The sequence below is a fragment of the Cnephaeus nilssonii genome (assembly GCF_951640355.1).
Source record: "Cnephaeus nilssonii genome assembly, chromosome: X".
NCBI lineage: Eukaryota > Metazoa > Chordata > Mammalia > Chiroptera > Vespertilionidae > Cnephaeus > Cnephaeus nilssonii.
This window is the reverse complement of record NC_137071.1, coordinates 110,399,142-110,413,684: the sequence shown is the minus strand read 5'-3', so window position 1 is coordinate 110,413,684 and position 14,543 is coordinate 110,399,142. Positions and strand designations below refer to the sequence as shown.

Here is a 14,543-nt window from a genome sequence, read left to right as displayed (position 1 = left end):
AAAGAACAAAAACATGAACAAACAAAACAGAAACAGACTCAGATACAGAGAACAAATTGATGGTTGCCTAAGGGAGGAGAGCTTGGGGAGATGGGTAAAAAAGGTGAAGGGATTAAAAAGTGCAAATTGGTAGTTACAAAATAGTCATGGGGATGTAAAGCACAGCATAGGGAATATAGTCAATAATATTGTAATAACTATGTATGGTGCCAGGTGGGTGCTAGATTTATGGGGGATCACTTAGTAAAAAAAATATATGTATACACTGAGTGGCCAGATTATTATGATCTCTGAACGCATAATAATCTGGCCACTCAGTGTATATCCTATATAATAAAAGGCTAATATGCAAATTGTCCCCTCGACCAGGAGTTCGACCAGCAGGCAGGCCGGCCAACCACCCATGTCCCCGCCCCCTGGCCAGGCTGGCCGCACCCTACCCATGCACGAATTCATGCACTGGGCCTCTAATATATATATATCTTACCTAATAAAAGAGAAACATGCAAATTAACCATCACTCCGCTACGCCCACAGCCAGAGTGAGTATGCAAATTAACCTAACAAAGATGGAGGTTAATTTGCATATGCAGGCACGGGAGCGGCCGGGAGGGGCAGCAGAGAGGGGCGCGACGCCTGCTATGAGGGGAAGGGGGGCTGCGGAGGGAGCTACAGGAGCGGTTCTCTGGACAGAAGCAAGGACATGCCAGCTCCCGGGCAGCCAGGGAGCGGGGACTTGCCGGCTCCCAGGCGGCTGGGAGTGAAGCCAGGGGAAGGAAGGCCTATTCTTGCACAAATATCATGCAATGGGCCTCTAATACACACACACACACACACACACACACACATACTGAGTGGTCAGATTATTATGTGTTCAGAGATCATAATAATCTGGCCACTCAGTATATATATATAAAACCACTATGCTGTACACCTGAAACTAATATACAATAATACTGAATATCAACTGTAATTGAAAAATTTTTTTAAAGTTAAGAAATTTGTGACCTAGGGCTAAGGTGAAGAATTCTTAGCTACAACACCAAAAGCATGATCCATAAAAGTAAATTGATTAGTTGGACTTTATCAAAATTAAAATCTTCCACTCTTCAGACGACACTGTGAAGAGAATGAAAAGATGAGGTACAGTCTTGGAGAAAATCTTTGCAAAGCATGTATCTGATAAAGGTCTTGTATCCAGAATATATAAAGAACTCTCAAAACTCAACTACAAAAAAAAAAAAAAAACAAGTAAATTTCCAAATGGGCAAAAGATTTGAACAGACACCTTACCAAAGAGATATATGGGTGACAGATATGTACATGAAAAGATGCTCAACATTCTCAGTCATTAGGGAAATACAAAATAAAACCACAACGAGATACCACTGCACACCTATTAGAATGGCTAAAACTAAAAAGACTGCCCACACCAAGTTTTGGAGACAATATGGAGTAATTGCAAATCTCATATACTGCTGGTAGGAATGTAAAATGGTACAGCCACTTTGTAAAACAGTTTCACAGTTCCTTAAAAGGTTAAACCTATAACCCGGCTGGTGTGGCTCAGTGGTTGAGCGTCAACCTATGAACCAAGAGGTTACCGGTTCGATTCTCTGTCAGGGCTTGATCTCTAGTGGGGGGCGGGGGCAGTGCAGGAGGCAACTGATTGATGTTTCTATCTATCTCTCTATCCCTCTCCCTTCCTCTTTCTCTAAAATCAATAAAAACATATTTAAATTACCTTTTAAAAAAAGTTGAATCCACAAATACTGTATGATTCAGCCATTAAACTCCTAGGTACATAACCAAGAGAAAAGGATATATATAGCCACACAAAGACTTGTACACAGATGTTCATAGCAGCTTTGTTTGTATCACCAAAAACTGGGGCGGGTGGCGGGGAGGCATGAAATCTTCAATTGATGCATAAAGAAACAATGGAATGCTACTTAGCAGTAAAAAGGAATGAAATACTAATGTATATAACAACATGGATGAGTCTTAAATATAATGGAGGGTAGAAGCCACACAAAATGAGAGTACATGCTATATTATTTTATTTATATAAAACTTTAGAGAATGCAAACTATTACAATGAGTAGTAAATAAGCCCTAGAGCTCTAGTGCACAGTATAGAGAATATAGGGCAACAATAATGTATTATAATCATCAAACTTGCTATAGACTTGATCTCAATTACTCCAATCACTAAAAAAGAAAGGATAATTATGTAAAGTGATAGAAGTGCTATCACAACAGCAACCATATTCTAATATATGAATGTATCAAATAAACATTTGTACACCTTAAATTTATACAATATTATATGCCAAGTATATTTCAATTAAAAAAGAAAATGCATACTAATCGATAGTGACAGAAAGGAGATAAGTGTTTGCTCAGGATGAGAACAAGGGCTGGCAAAGGTGCACAAAAAAAAACTTTCAGGGGTAATGGTTTCATGAGTATCTACATATGTCAAATATTATCAAATTGCACACTTTACATACGTGCAGTTTCTTGTATGTCAACATTATCTCAATAAAGCTGTTAAATAAAAAGTTCCATTCCCTAGATGGATACAATAACAACAGCAGTCTGTAATTTTACTAAGTCACATCACTATGTAACATAATTAAACCATGTAGAATTTTATTCAGTAACAGCAGTAGAGACAAAAAGAAGCAAAAACACCAATGCTCTCCTAGAAAACACATTCTTTGGTTCCACCAGTAGAGACAAATTCTGAACCTTGGGACTTACTGGGTGTACTGATTCTATTGGATATGTGCTGTTTTATCTTTTGTTCACTCTCACGCCAGTGTTATTGTCCCACCTAGCCTGGAATATCCTTATAGCACAGCCAATGCTCTCGTTCCTATTTTGAAAAGCCATCTGACCTCTCACCTCCATGAAGCTTTCCTCAATGAAGCTGAAGATGGAGAAGAATGACCTTCCTCTAGATAAGCCATGGTCCCCACCATCACCCACCCAATCTACAAATCTTAAATTGCCACAGGCTGGTTGGCACTTCATATGATGAGGGTACATGCATATGCATTGCTACAGCTCTAGATTTGGGTTTAGATCCTTCAGAGCAGGGGGCAGGACTTGTGTGTGAGTGCATGCATGTATGCGTGCGTGCGTGCATGTGTATTAAGATTAGCATGGCGCCAAGAAAGTGGTCACCTAATGAGGCAGGTGTTTTCTGTTTTCTAAGAGAATCAGCAAAGCTGAACTAGCCTCTCTTATCCTCTGGGGGCATTATGGGAAAAAGATGAATTATCTCTTAAATGTATGTCTAAGTACCTCCTTGTTATCAGGTCATCAGGAATTTGGAGAGATTAAGACTAATTGCCCACTCTCCCATCCCCTGAGGCCTAGCAATTCTAATCTGAGGGGCTGGACCAAGGGACTAAGTGAAGTGGTTTCAGGGGTGGTCCAAGGGTGATCCAGTTTGTCCTGGGCCTCCTGGCCCTGTGGGTGGCCACAGGCTCCTCAAGCAAACAACTCATTTGATAGCAGATGGAACCTCCAAGTTACTTTCTGGGAGGCCTTTGAAACTGGAATGCCCCAGCCCCCTAGGAAGTCTTCTGGGCAAAGGCAGTGCCCCAGTTCAAACCCCAGGCCTCTGGGCATTGGTCTAGAATGGACCCACTATCTATTCTAGCAAAAGGAGAGAGAAGTGAGCAGTGCTGGCCAGTGGGCTCCCAGAATTCTACATCCATTAGTTTCAAAACAACAAACTGATGATTGCTAAATACTGGCTAGTGGTGGAATGTGAGGCCTGCTCTCAAAGGAACTAACTTACTCTGATTCTTGCAGTGAATGATACCCAAGATAAAAGTGGTGAAGAGCTGAAGATGGCAATGTTTTTTAAATATATATTTTTATTGATTTCAGAGAGGAAGGGAGAGGGAGAGAGACAGAAACATCAATGATGAGAAAAAATCATTGATCAGCTGGCTCTTGCACGCCCCACACCTGGGATTCAGCCCGCTACCCGGGAATGTGCTCTGACCAGGAATCGAACTGTGACCTCCTGGTTCATAGGTCAACGCTCAACCACTAAGCCATGCCCACTGGGCTGAAGATGGCAATGTTAATAAAATATTAAAGCCAAGTTTCAGTCTACACACACACTCACACACACATACACACACACACACACACACACACACACACACACACACACTTCTTTCACATGGCCTCCTTATCCTGTGTAATGGGAGTGTTAACAAAAAGTTAGCAGGCAGATCTGGAAAATGGTTTTAGGACTGTATATGGCATACCCTGCTGGCACTGCCAGAGAAGCAGTTGATCGCTGGAGACTGGCAAAGTCAAGTGTGTGTTGAAGGGGAAATAATAACAGCAACAATAACAACCACAGGAATAATAACAGCTAGCACATATTGGCAGGTTACTATGTGCAAGACACCATGCTGAGTGCTTTACATGCATTATCTCCTTTAATCCCGACTCCAACCCTCTGAGGTGGGCACTGAGACCCAAAGTGGTCCACAGTCACGTGGCCAGTAAGTGGTAGGTCTAGGACAGGGGTCCTCAAACTTTTTAAACAGGGAGTCAGTTCACTGTCTCTCAGACTGTTGGAGGGCCGGACTATAGTTTAAAAAAAAAACTATGAACAAATTCCTATGCACACTGCACATATCTTATTTTGAAGTAAAAAAACAAAACGGCAAAAAGACCCGCATGTGGCCCGCGGGCCGTAGTTTGAGGACGCCTGGTCTAGGATATGAAGGCAGAGAGCCTGTGTTCTTTCCTGACTCTAGACAGTATGCTTCTTTTTTTAAAAAAAAAATGTTTTTATTGATTTCAGAGAGGAAGGGAGAGGGAGAGAGAGATAGAAACATCAATGATGAGAGAGAACCATTGATCAGCTGCCTCCTGCACGCCCCACACTGGGGATCGAGCCCGCAACCCAGGCATGTGCCCTCACTGGGAATCAAACCATGACCTCCTGGTTCATAGGTTGACGCTCAACCATTGAGCCACGCCGGCCAAGCGATAATACACTTTGAGAAGAATTTTGGGATAGACTAGGAGAGGAAAGGAAGCTTCAGGAAGGGCAGATGAGGCAGGAAGTGCCAGCACTGGAACAAGAAAGTGAACCTCCAATGGATTTCATGTAAGGTGCCTTATGTCTCCTCCTTTTAATCTAATGTTATACAATAAGGTGTGAAACTGCCGTTCTCTGGAGCATTTTCTCAATTTGTTGAGAAATTCTTCCTGGAAATTGTTATCAGTTTGGCTCAAATAAACACATAAAACTTCTTTACAGGTTTTCCCTGGTCAGTGTGGCTCAGTTGGGCATCATCCCATACACCAAAAGGTTGCCGGGTTTGATTCCTGGTCAGGGCAGATGGCTCACTTTCAGGCTTGGTCCCCGGTGGTAGGTGTGCAGGAGGCAGCCAATCGATGTTTCACTCCACATTGATGTTTTTTTTCTTTCTCTCCCTCTCCCTTCCTCTCTCTCTAAAAATCAATTAAAATATTTTTAAAACTTCTCTACAGGTTTGGATAATTCTTACATTGACAAAGGGAAGTGGAGTTTGCCACCTCAAAATATGCCTCTTTGGGATTTTGGTTATTTTATACTGGTTAATTTGAAGGAAGGTCAGACTTGGGAGAAGCTCTGAAAAACCAATAGAAGTTACACTTTGTGAAGAACATTTACATTTGTAGGGGGAACCTCCATTTGTAAGAATGTCTCCCTGACTGTACCAGGCCTGCCTTTACAGCCAATGAAGAAGGCAGGGTCTTAAGTCTGCATACCAATCTTATCCTTGTTTGCTGTGCTACTTGTAACCTCCCATAACTGATTGTCGACCTTCAACATCTCTTTTGTCTTTAGTATTTAAGATGATGTCTTCTAACATTTTGGTGAATCACTCAGTGTTCCAGGAAGCATACATGTTATTAAACTTTAATTCTTTTTCTTCTGACAGAAGGAGGAGGAGGAGGAGGAGGAGGAGGAGGAGGAGGAGGAGGAGGAGGGGAAGGGAACCTAAGAAAAAGTTTGCTCAACCTAGGCAAGCTGCTTAGTCTCTTGCTTCATGTTGGTCTGTCTGAGAAATGTTCTGGCGCTTTCCCTTGAAGACCCTCTGCATGAAACATCTTTCATTGCTGCCCCACCCTCCTCCTTACCCTGGGAGCAGGCTGGGGTCTCTTTGCAAAGAAACTCACCTTAGGATACAATTTCTTGTCCAAGAAGTCAGGGCACTCTGGTGTGCCCCTGTGGGGATGCAATGTGCTGGGGAGGGGACAGAAAAAGAGGGCAGTGAAAGAGGAAAAATGATGCGTGGGAGGGCATGTAAGTGTCTGGGTGTTTATATCCAATTAAACCCATCAAGGGCAAAGTTCTCCTCTATGCCCAGCCATGGGAGACACAGAAGCAGCAGAACAAATATATGGCTAACACTTGCCCTTGCCCAGTGGTCTGGGTGGACATGTGGGAATCTCCAGACCCTTTGGTTCCCAGATGAATGAGAAAATGAAAATCACTGTCCCCCACCTGAACCCTTGGGCTTCCAGAGAACTCCCAGAAGCCTAGGGAAGGTGGGACCCAACAGCCTGTGGCTGCCATGAACACCTGTGGCATGTCAATTTTCCTGTTCCTTTGGTGCCCCCTATCTCTCTTTTCCCCTCTCTTCTCACCAGGGCCTGTATGTGTGTCATGGATCTGTGTGTGTGTGTGTGTGTGCATCTGGGGAGGGGTGGTGTCAAAATGAAATCCCCTCAGCGTGGGTGGCAGGGAAGCCTGGCCATCCTTTGTATCTTATCAATACAGGTCGGGCTCCCGGACTGAGCCAGGCACTTTATACCTCCTAGAGTGGTGATGGGGGTCTGCACTGAGCCACCCATACTGACTGACCTGGTCTTTTGTGTAACATGCATTTACCAAACAATTATCCAGGCTTCCAAGGTCAGTCTGTGGCCAGGGAATAGAGAGGAAGGCGTCTTTTCTCTCCTTTCTGCCTAGTCAAATCTCCCTGCGCCGCCCCACCCCCTTCAAGGTCTAGCTTGAGGCTCATCCCTCACAAAGCCTTCCCTCCCTCCTCCAGCTGCAGTTGACCTCAGAGCCCTGGCTGCCTCTGGCCCTTGCTCGAGGAGCACAATTAGCACCTGACTGTCGCTAGTCTGGCTGCTTGTCTTAGCCTCTGATTGTTTCGGGTGTCTTAGTCATCTCTCCCCCACTGCCTCCTTGGCGCACCCCTCACCCCACAGCACCTAGCACAGGTTGGACACACAGTAGGTGTTAATAAATGTCTGTTGAATCGAAACTCAGCAGCCCCTATGAAGTCAGAACCCTCATAAGCTCCCCGACCAGCAGTTCCTTGGCAACCAGCGCTGGGGCCCTGGGCTACAGGGCATTAGCGGCAAGGCCAGGATTACAGGCCACGAGAGGCTCAGCGGCCAGAGATTTGCAGGCAGGTTGGTGTTGATGAGAAAGGCCCCTTACACCTAGGAAAGCGCCCATGGGATTCTGGGTACTGTGGATGAGTTTCCTTTCTCCCCTGCAGAACTAGTTTTCAGTCTGAGAACCACAAAGGGAGTAAATTGGCAGTGAAGCCAGAAACCTCTTTGCAGTTTAGAAATCCCAGAGAGATAACCAAGCCCGGGTTGGGGTCAGGCCCAAGCCCGAGAAGATGAGGCTGTTCAAGGCCCTTCCCAGTTCATGGGGGACCTACAGGAGGTGCAAGGGGCATGACAGGCATGTACCCTGCCACTCCTTAGGTTAAGGGGTGTTTGGGGGTAGCCCTAAATAATGTCAGCCTGCCCTGAAACCCAACAAATGATACCACTGAATGTTTGCCACCCGCAGCCCACGTGGGAACCAGGTCTCCCTTTCCCTATCATTCACCCAAATTCCAGGACAGGCCTGGGGTGGGGGGTGGGGGGCATCCAGACCAGAACCCAGCCATGGTCCCTAGGCAAAGGGATACCTAGCTCCCAGCATCGGCTCAAGGATTCCAGTCTGACTTTGACTTACAGTTATTTATATAGATGACCCAGCCACTCTCTCCACCCCTCCCACGCCCCCCCCCCACCCAGACGCCCCAACAGCGTGTGGGTGGTGTCCTCTTCACCACATTTTCCTCACTGCCACTGGTGCCTGATCCTGGGACTAGCTCTCAGCAAGTTTGCTAAGTTGAATCTGAGCTTTAGGCACTGTGTTGGCAATATCATTATGTTACTCTGTGTCACATACTGTTCTGATAATCTGGTACAACCTGGTGAGGTGGGTCCCATTAGACAGATGAAGAAACTGAGGTATACGATTGATTGTGATCACATGGCTAGTAAATAAGAAAGCTAGATTAAGACCCAGACAGTTTGGTTCTAGGGATTGGAGGGAAAATGAAAACGTTGGGAGGGTGGTGAGGACCAGGGCCAAACTTAGGAGCGGGTATTTCTCTGGAAAAACAGCCTTCGTCTGGCTGCGGTTTCAGGGGACAAAAGCCCTGAATTTTTCAGGTTGGGGTATTTTGTACATCCTTTCAATTGGGCCCATGAACAACAGACCACAGCACCCTCATTTTTAGACCCCAATATAGGACAGAGGAAACAGAAGCCAATGTGCCACCTCTTAGCCTTAAGCAGGAGGAGGGTGGGTTTCGGGCCCCCAGCTTGTCCATGGGTGGGCGCCAGTTCCTGAGCAACCACCGAGCAAACAGTGCAGCAGTGGGAGGAATGCCAGACATAGTTGCAAACAAGCCACTCCTTAGGCTCACAGTGGAGGCTGGGTGAGGGTGGCAACGTGGAGCCTGCTCAACGCCCCCTTCCCCCCACACAAGAAATCCCAGCCTTTGAACCCAGGCTCGGAGACAACCACATGCAAGGCAGCCTCTTCCTCACACAGCAGCGGGCCATAGGAAGTCTCCAGATTAATTCAGTCCCAAGGTAACTCCCCGCTAAGCTGTTTCTGCTCTGAGTCCACTGAATTAATGGTAGGAAGCGCCTTATAACCGGCCAAACCCTGTGTAACTAACTGTGAGGAGGGGTTTGCATTCTTGCCAGGCATACGTGTTCCCTGGGCATTTTCAGGGCCAAAGGGGAGAGCTAGATCTGCTCCCTTCATCCCCCTCCCACCTGGCACTCAGGCCAGGGGTCAGCTCTTAGGGGGTGAGTCCCTGATGGGCGTGCCCACCAGCTGTTGGGGCCGAGCAGCGGTGGCTCAGGCCCTAGGGTGGTGACCTCACTTCCGCTGCTACCTCCCCACCTCCCCAGCACTCCTCCCATTTGAGGCCCCACCAGGCAAAAATCGAGAAGTCCAAGGTTAACTGTTCCTCCCCATTTTAAGAGCTAATTAAAATGATTAGCCACAATGAACTGTCAAACATTAACCAGAAGAAGCTGCAGGACCAGACAGGCCTCAATCTTGGGCAGAGGGATGGGGGGCAGGAATCAAAAGGCCATCAAATCCCACGGTTGGGGTGTGGTGGTGGTGGGAGCAGCCAGGGAGAACGCGGCTGAGCCAGGTGCCAAGGGGTCAGGAGGTGATTCTGGTCAGAACTGCACTGTCCCTGAACTCAGGCGGGAGGAAAGGGCGGCAGAGTTAGGGTGCCGTGGAGGGACCAGGAATTCATAAAGCCACTACCGCCTCAGCAGTCTCCAAAAGCACGGCGCTGTGGGCAGGGGATCCCGCGCTGTGTGCCTGCGGAGTTCCCTGGCCGGCAGCAGAAGGAGGAACTGAGAGGCGGGAGAGCCCGGGAGAGCGGGAACGCGGGAGAGGGAAGGCTGCAGGCAGGCTCGCACGCAAACTCCGGCCCCCACCCCCACCCCCGCCAAGAAGTCTCTATTTTGGCGATCCAATTATTCGTGTGTGTGTGTGTGTGTGTGTGTGTGTGTGTGTGTGTAATTTACCCTAAGGCGCCTGGCCCCAGAAGCCCTATGGGCCGCTGGATCAATCTAACAGCCCCACCACGGACCCGCCCAACCTCCTGCCCTCAGACACCCAGCTTTTTGGGGGCCTGTTGTCGCGATCGGTCCCGTCCAGGGACACGGGCTGCCCAAAGCGCAGGAAAAATGATCCCCAACCCCGCCTGCGGAAATCGATTCCGATTCTAACCTGGGATCGGACCCGGGGTTCCACAACACACACGCAGCGGGGCGAGGCAAGGGCGGGACTCAACACGATGCGGCTCTACCCCCCCCTTCCCTGGGCCCCCAACCCCGACACTCGGGGCCCCGGGGCTCTGGATCCCGCCCTCGGACAAACTTTTCCAAGTCTCCGAAGGCTCAAAGAACCGGTGCCATCGACGTACCTGAGTTGAAGTGGGCTCGGTCGCCGAGCCGGGATAGGTCGCCGTGTTCCCCTCCCCGCTCCGGGGGCCGAGATCGCGGGTCCCCAGCCCCGCCAGCCCGCCCTCTCCCAGGAGAAGCCGGGCCGGGCAAGTGGCGCCGGGATCTCGGCGCCGGCGAAAGGAGAAGTGGAAGTTGAGCGCAGCGCCTGGTCGGTTCCCCCGGCCGCTGGGGCCAGCGTCCGCCTCCCTCTTTCCTTCCCTCCTCTCCTCCGGGTCCGCCTGCCCCCGCGGCCCCGCGCCCGTGACTCACCTCGGCGCGGGGGCAGGCTGGTCCGGGCGGGCAAGGCGCAGGGCTCTCCCACACGTCGCGCCGCCAATGGCAAGTTAGAGGGCGAGATGCAAATACCAGGTGAACCCACGGCGCCCCTGAGAAAACGACTCCGGGGGGCAGGGTGGACGCGGGAGGGTCCAGGCGGCCGGTGGGGGCGCCCGGGGAGGGGGCGCGAGCCAGCGGAGACCTGCGCTGAGACAACCGGGTGAAAGGGGAAATTGCACCAGAGCCACACACGTCCCCTCAGGCGGCGGCTGGGGCGGGCGCGAAGGAGGCTGGGTGGGAGGGAGGGAAGAGCTGGAGGGAGGGACCGACGGGAGGGACCGCGGGCGGGCGGGGTGAGGGAGGGAGGAGGCGTGGTGGTGGAAACAGCGCCCCTCCACCCCCGGCCCGCCGCTGTCGCCAGCACGGCAGGAGGAGCCCTGCCAGGGGCCCGCGAGGCCTCTCCTTCTCCTCCCCGCTCGCAGGCCCCTAGGGGACGGCGAGGTCAGGGCTCCCCCAGAGAGCACAGCTTGAGCTCTGCCCCGGCCCCGGCGGGAAGCCCCCACACAGTACCTCCGAGCGAACTCTGTTCTCCCGGGACTCTGGATGGCTCTATCCAACCCCCTTGGCCTGTACACTCCACTTGCTCGACGCCTTTGGCCAGAGCCCTGAACTCTAGATTATTGAGCGCCTGTTGTGTGCGGACCCGGCGGGAGGGCGGGGTGAGCGGGTGATGAGGCCAGGAGATGCCCAAAGAATACAATTCATGAACAAATTCCAAACGGCCGGGGAATCTCCGGCCAAATGCATCCTGCGCTTGAGATGACTGGAGAGTTTGGGGGACTTCTGAGAGAAGGCAAGCCTAGAGCTCCTGGTGGAAGAGGTCAGAAGAATATGCATGGGGGAAGGGCGGGGGAGAGAGGCGCAGGGCTGCCACAGCAGGTACAAAAACAGTCCGAATTGGGGTTCTGGGAGAAAGCTCATGCCCCCTCTGGTCCAAAGCCAGACTGCTCTGCTTGAGACATCCACTTGAACCCCCGTTTCCTCTTCTCCCACCTTACCTTCTCCTTTGACCTGCCTCAGCCTCCACACAAGCCTCCCAACCATGTCCTACAGCCAGGAGGCTCTAGGAGGGAGGCGCTGACAATTGTCCCTCCTTATGGCTCTACATAGTCTGGACGAGGCTGCCAACAGAGCCTGAACCCTGGCATCTCCTTGGCAGAAAGCAGCAAGGCTGAAAGGGCCCCAGGGGCAGGAGGGCCCTCTGAGGGGCAGGGGTAGCCACAGGCCTGCAGCTCAGAGACCTGCTCAGCCACCAACATCTGCCTGCTTCCCCAGCGGTGGGAAAAGATGGTCCTTGGCACAGTGGTGGTGGGTGACACCCGTGAAGGCAGCTGCCGATGATAGGTTTCCAGGGAAAGCCCTAAGGGCTGCAATGGGGCACTGGCCCTTGAGACCTCTTGGCTACGTAGAGCCAAATCCCTGAAATAAGCACCAACAGCAAATTTCCACTTTTTTCTTTTCTTTTAAAAAAATAATTTTTATTGATTTCAGACAGGAAGGGAGAGGGAGAGAGAATCATTGATTGGCTGCCTCCTGCGTGGCCCACACTGAGGATGGAGCCTGCATTCGGCATGTGCCCTGATGAGGAATCAAACTGTGACCTCCTGGTTCATAGGTCGACACTCAACCACTGAGCCACACTGGCCTGGCACTTTTTTCTTTTCTAAGTGGGCACACTTTCCCCAGGGGATTCCAGATCCTGGAGATACTCAGGTCTCTGCTGGCCTCTTGTCTATGAGGTTCTACTATCAAAATTGTGGTAAGTCCCAGCTGTCCCCTAAGTCCCCTTTATCTTGACCTTGAAACTCACTAGTGGACACACACACACACACACACACACACTTTCCCATTTTACTAAGAATTCAGAGGTCTTTAACCACTGACCTGGGCACCTATTCCAGCTGTGTGTCTTTAGGCAAGTCAATAACTCTCTAAGCCTCACTTTCCTTACTTTTTAAAATTGGCGATAAGAACCTACCTCAGTCCCCCAAACTGGTACCACTGTCTTCTTGGGGCATATATTAGCTTTATCTCTTTCTGTATTTTATATAAATGGAATGTTATGCTATAAATGTCTTCGTGTCTGGCTTCTTTTGACAAACAATTTGTGAGATTCATCTACATTGTTGCAGATAGTTGCAGATCATTCTTGTTGTATTGTATAATGTTTGGAACTATATCACAACGTATTTATTCATTTTGCTGTTTAGGGGCATTTGAAAAATGTTGAATTAGGGATTATTAAAAATACTGTTGCTGTGCCCTGCTGGCATGGCTCAGTGGTTGAGGGTCTACTTATGAACCAGGAGGTCATGGTTTGATTCCAGGTCAGGGCACAGTGGGGGGCGTGTAGAATTCTCTCTCATCATTGATGTTTCTATTTCCCTCTCCCTTCCTCTCTGAAATCAATAAAAAATATTTTTAAAAAATACTGTTGCTGTGAGAAGGGGGGGGGGAAAGGACCTATGACACAAGGCTGTGATGAGGATTGAATGAGGTAACCTATGTCTATGGCAGTGCCTGATGCCTAGTAAGCCCTCAATAAAAGTTGGCTACCTTCAGTATCATCTTTATCGTAATTTTGCTTTTCTTTACCAAGCTCTCAGGGTGAGAGAGTGGGGAGGTCTGACAGTGCCAGGCCAGAAGCTTTGGAGGACTAATGGTGGATCCCTCCTATGAGTGTTTGTGGTTTAAACCAAGGTTGAAGGCTCAAGACACAGAAGAACCAAAGCAGAGGTCTTCCTCTTGGGAAGGGTAGGGAGAGAGGGCAGCACTGTCCTGACCAGCTCACAGTGATTGGCCCTAATGCCTACTAGTGACCTGGAGCCCAGGGCCTGTGGGAATCCCATAAGTTCCTGCCTTCCCCAGCCACTCAGAACTAAGCACAGCCCCATGATCTGGGAGTTGTACCCAAAGCAAACCTACCCCCTTGATGAAACCTTGTGCCAACCTCACCCTGGGGAGCCATGGGCCACCTGAATGACCTTTGTGGCTCCAGGTCAGCCGGGCTGCCCTTCCCAATGACCTTGTTGCTGTTTCCCAGCCTGCCAGCCCTTCCCCACCTGGCTCCCTGCTCTTCAACTTACCCATCGGGTGAGCTGCAGTCAGGCGGGGCCAGCAAGCTGAGATCACCGCTCCTGATGACAGCCATGCTGTCTCTGCCAATGGCTCATTCCCTGACTTGGCAGGAATTCCCCTTCTCGAGTTGCCCACGGATGCCCAGGCCGCGCCATCCAACGTGCACTCTCAGCCTCTTTCCTTCCAGCCCTGTTTCTCCCTCATTCTCCAACACTTACTCGGTCCTTTCTGGCCTCAGAACCTGGATCATTCCAGGACTGGAGAGGCCTCTTGGCTGCCCATAGCCTGCGTAGGGACACCTCCCCACTTCTCCGCTCAACTTGCCTTTCCACTTTGGCAACTTTCTCAGCCCCCCCCTTTGTCCCCTCTTTGAAGTAGTGCCTGACAGCCTATGTTCTTCTACAGATCACCCCAGGTTCTTTGGAGACAAGGTTGCTTCCCCCACCCTGAACCCCTTGGCTTCAACACATTCTATCCAAACCGTGGCCAGAACAAAATACCACACTGTCCCAGCTTCTGTGGCCATGGCCCTTACTTTCCACCACAGACATGCTAGAAAAGCCGCCTATCAATCAGACTTTCAGAATGAGAAGCATATAAAAAACCAGGAGAGAAGTTAGAGTTTAAAAGGAGCCCTCCCACCTGTAAAGTTGAGAAGCCCCCTATAATTCTGTCTATCCAGCCAGCAATCGTGCCTGTACTAATATGATCAGTAACTCGTGGTTTGCCTCTATTGGGTTTATATGACAAGGCCCTAGCTAGATCCAATGATAGCTAGAAAGCTCTAAGTCCCAGGTTGTGGCTGGACATCATAAGGA

The 14,543-nt window shown here is 49.8% G+C and overlaps 1 protein-coding gene across 4 annotated transcripts in view; it reads right to left on the bottom strand.

Annotated features, from left to right (window-relative positions):
• Positions 1-10,874, bottom strand: part of ELF4 (E74 like ETS transcription factor 4) — a 45,874-nt gene extending 35,000 nt beyond the window's left edge. For 2 of the 4 annotated variants that reach the window (XM_079765258.1, XM_079765256.1), the window contains exon 1: positions 10,582-10,874. The gene's annotated coding sequence lies outside the window, so the exon portion shown is untranslated. The other 2 variants (XM_079765259.1, XM_079765257.1) reach the window with 1 other exon arrangement.
• Between the last annotated feature and the right edge of the window lie 3,669 nt (positions 10,875-14,543).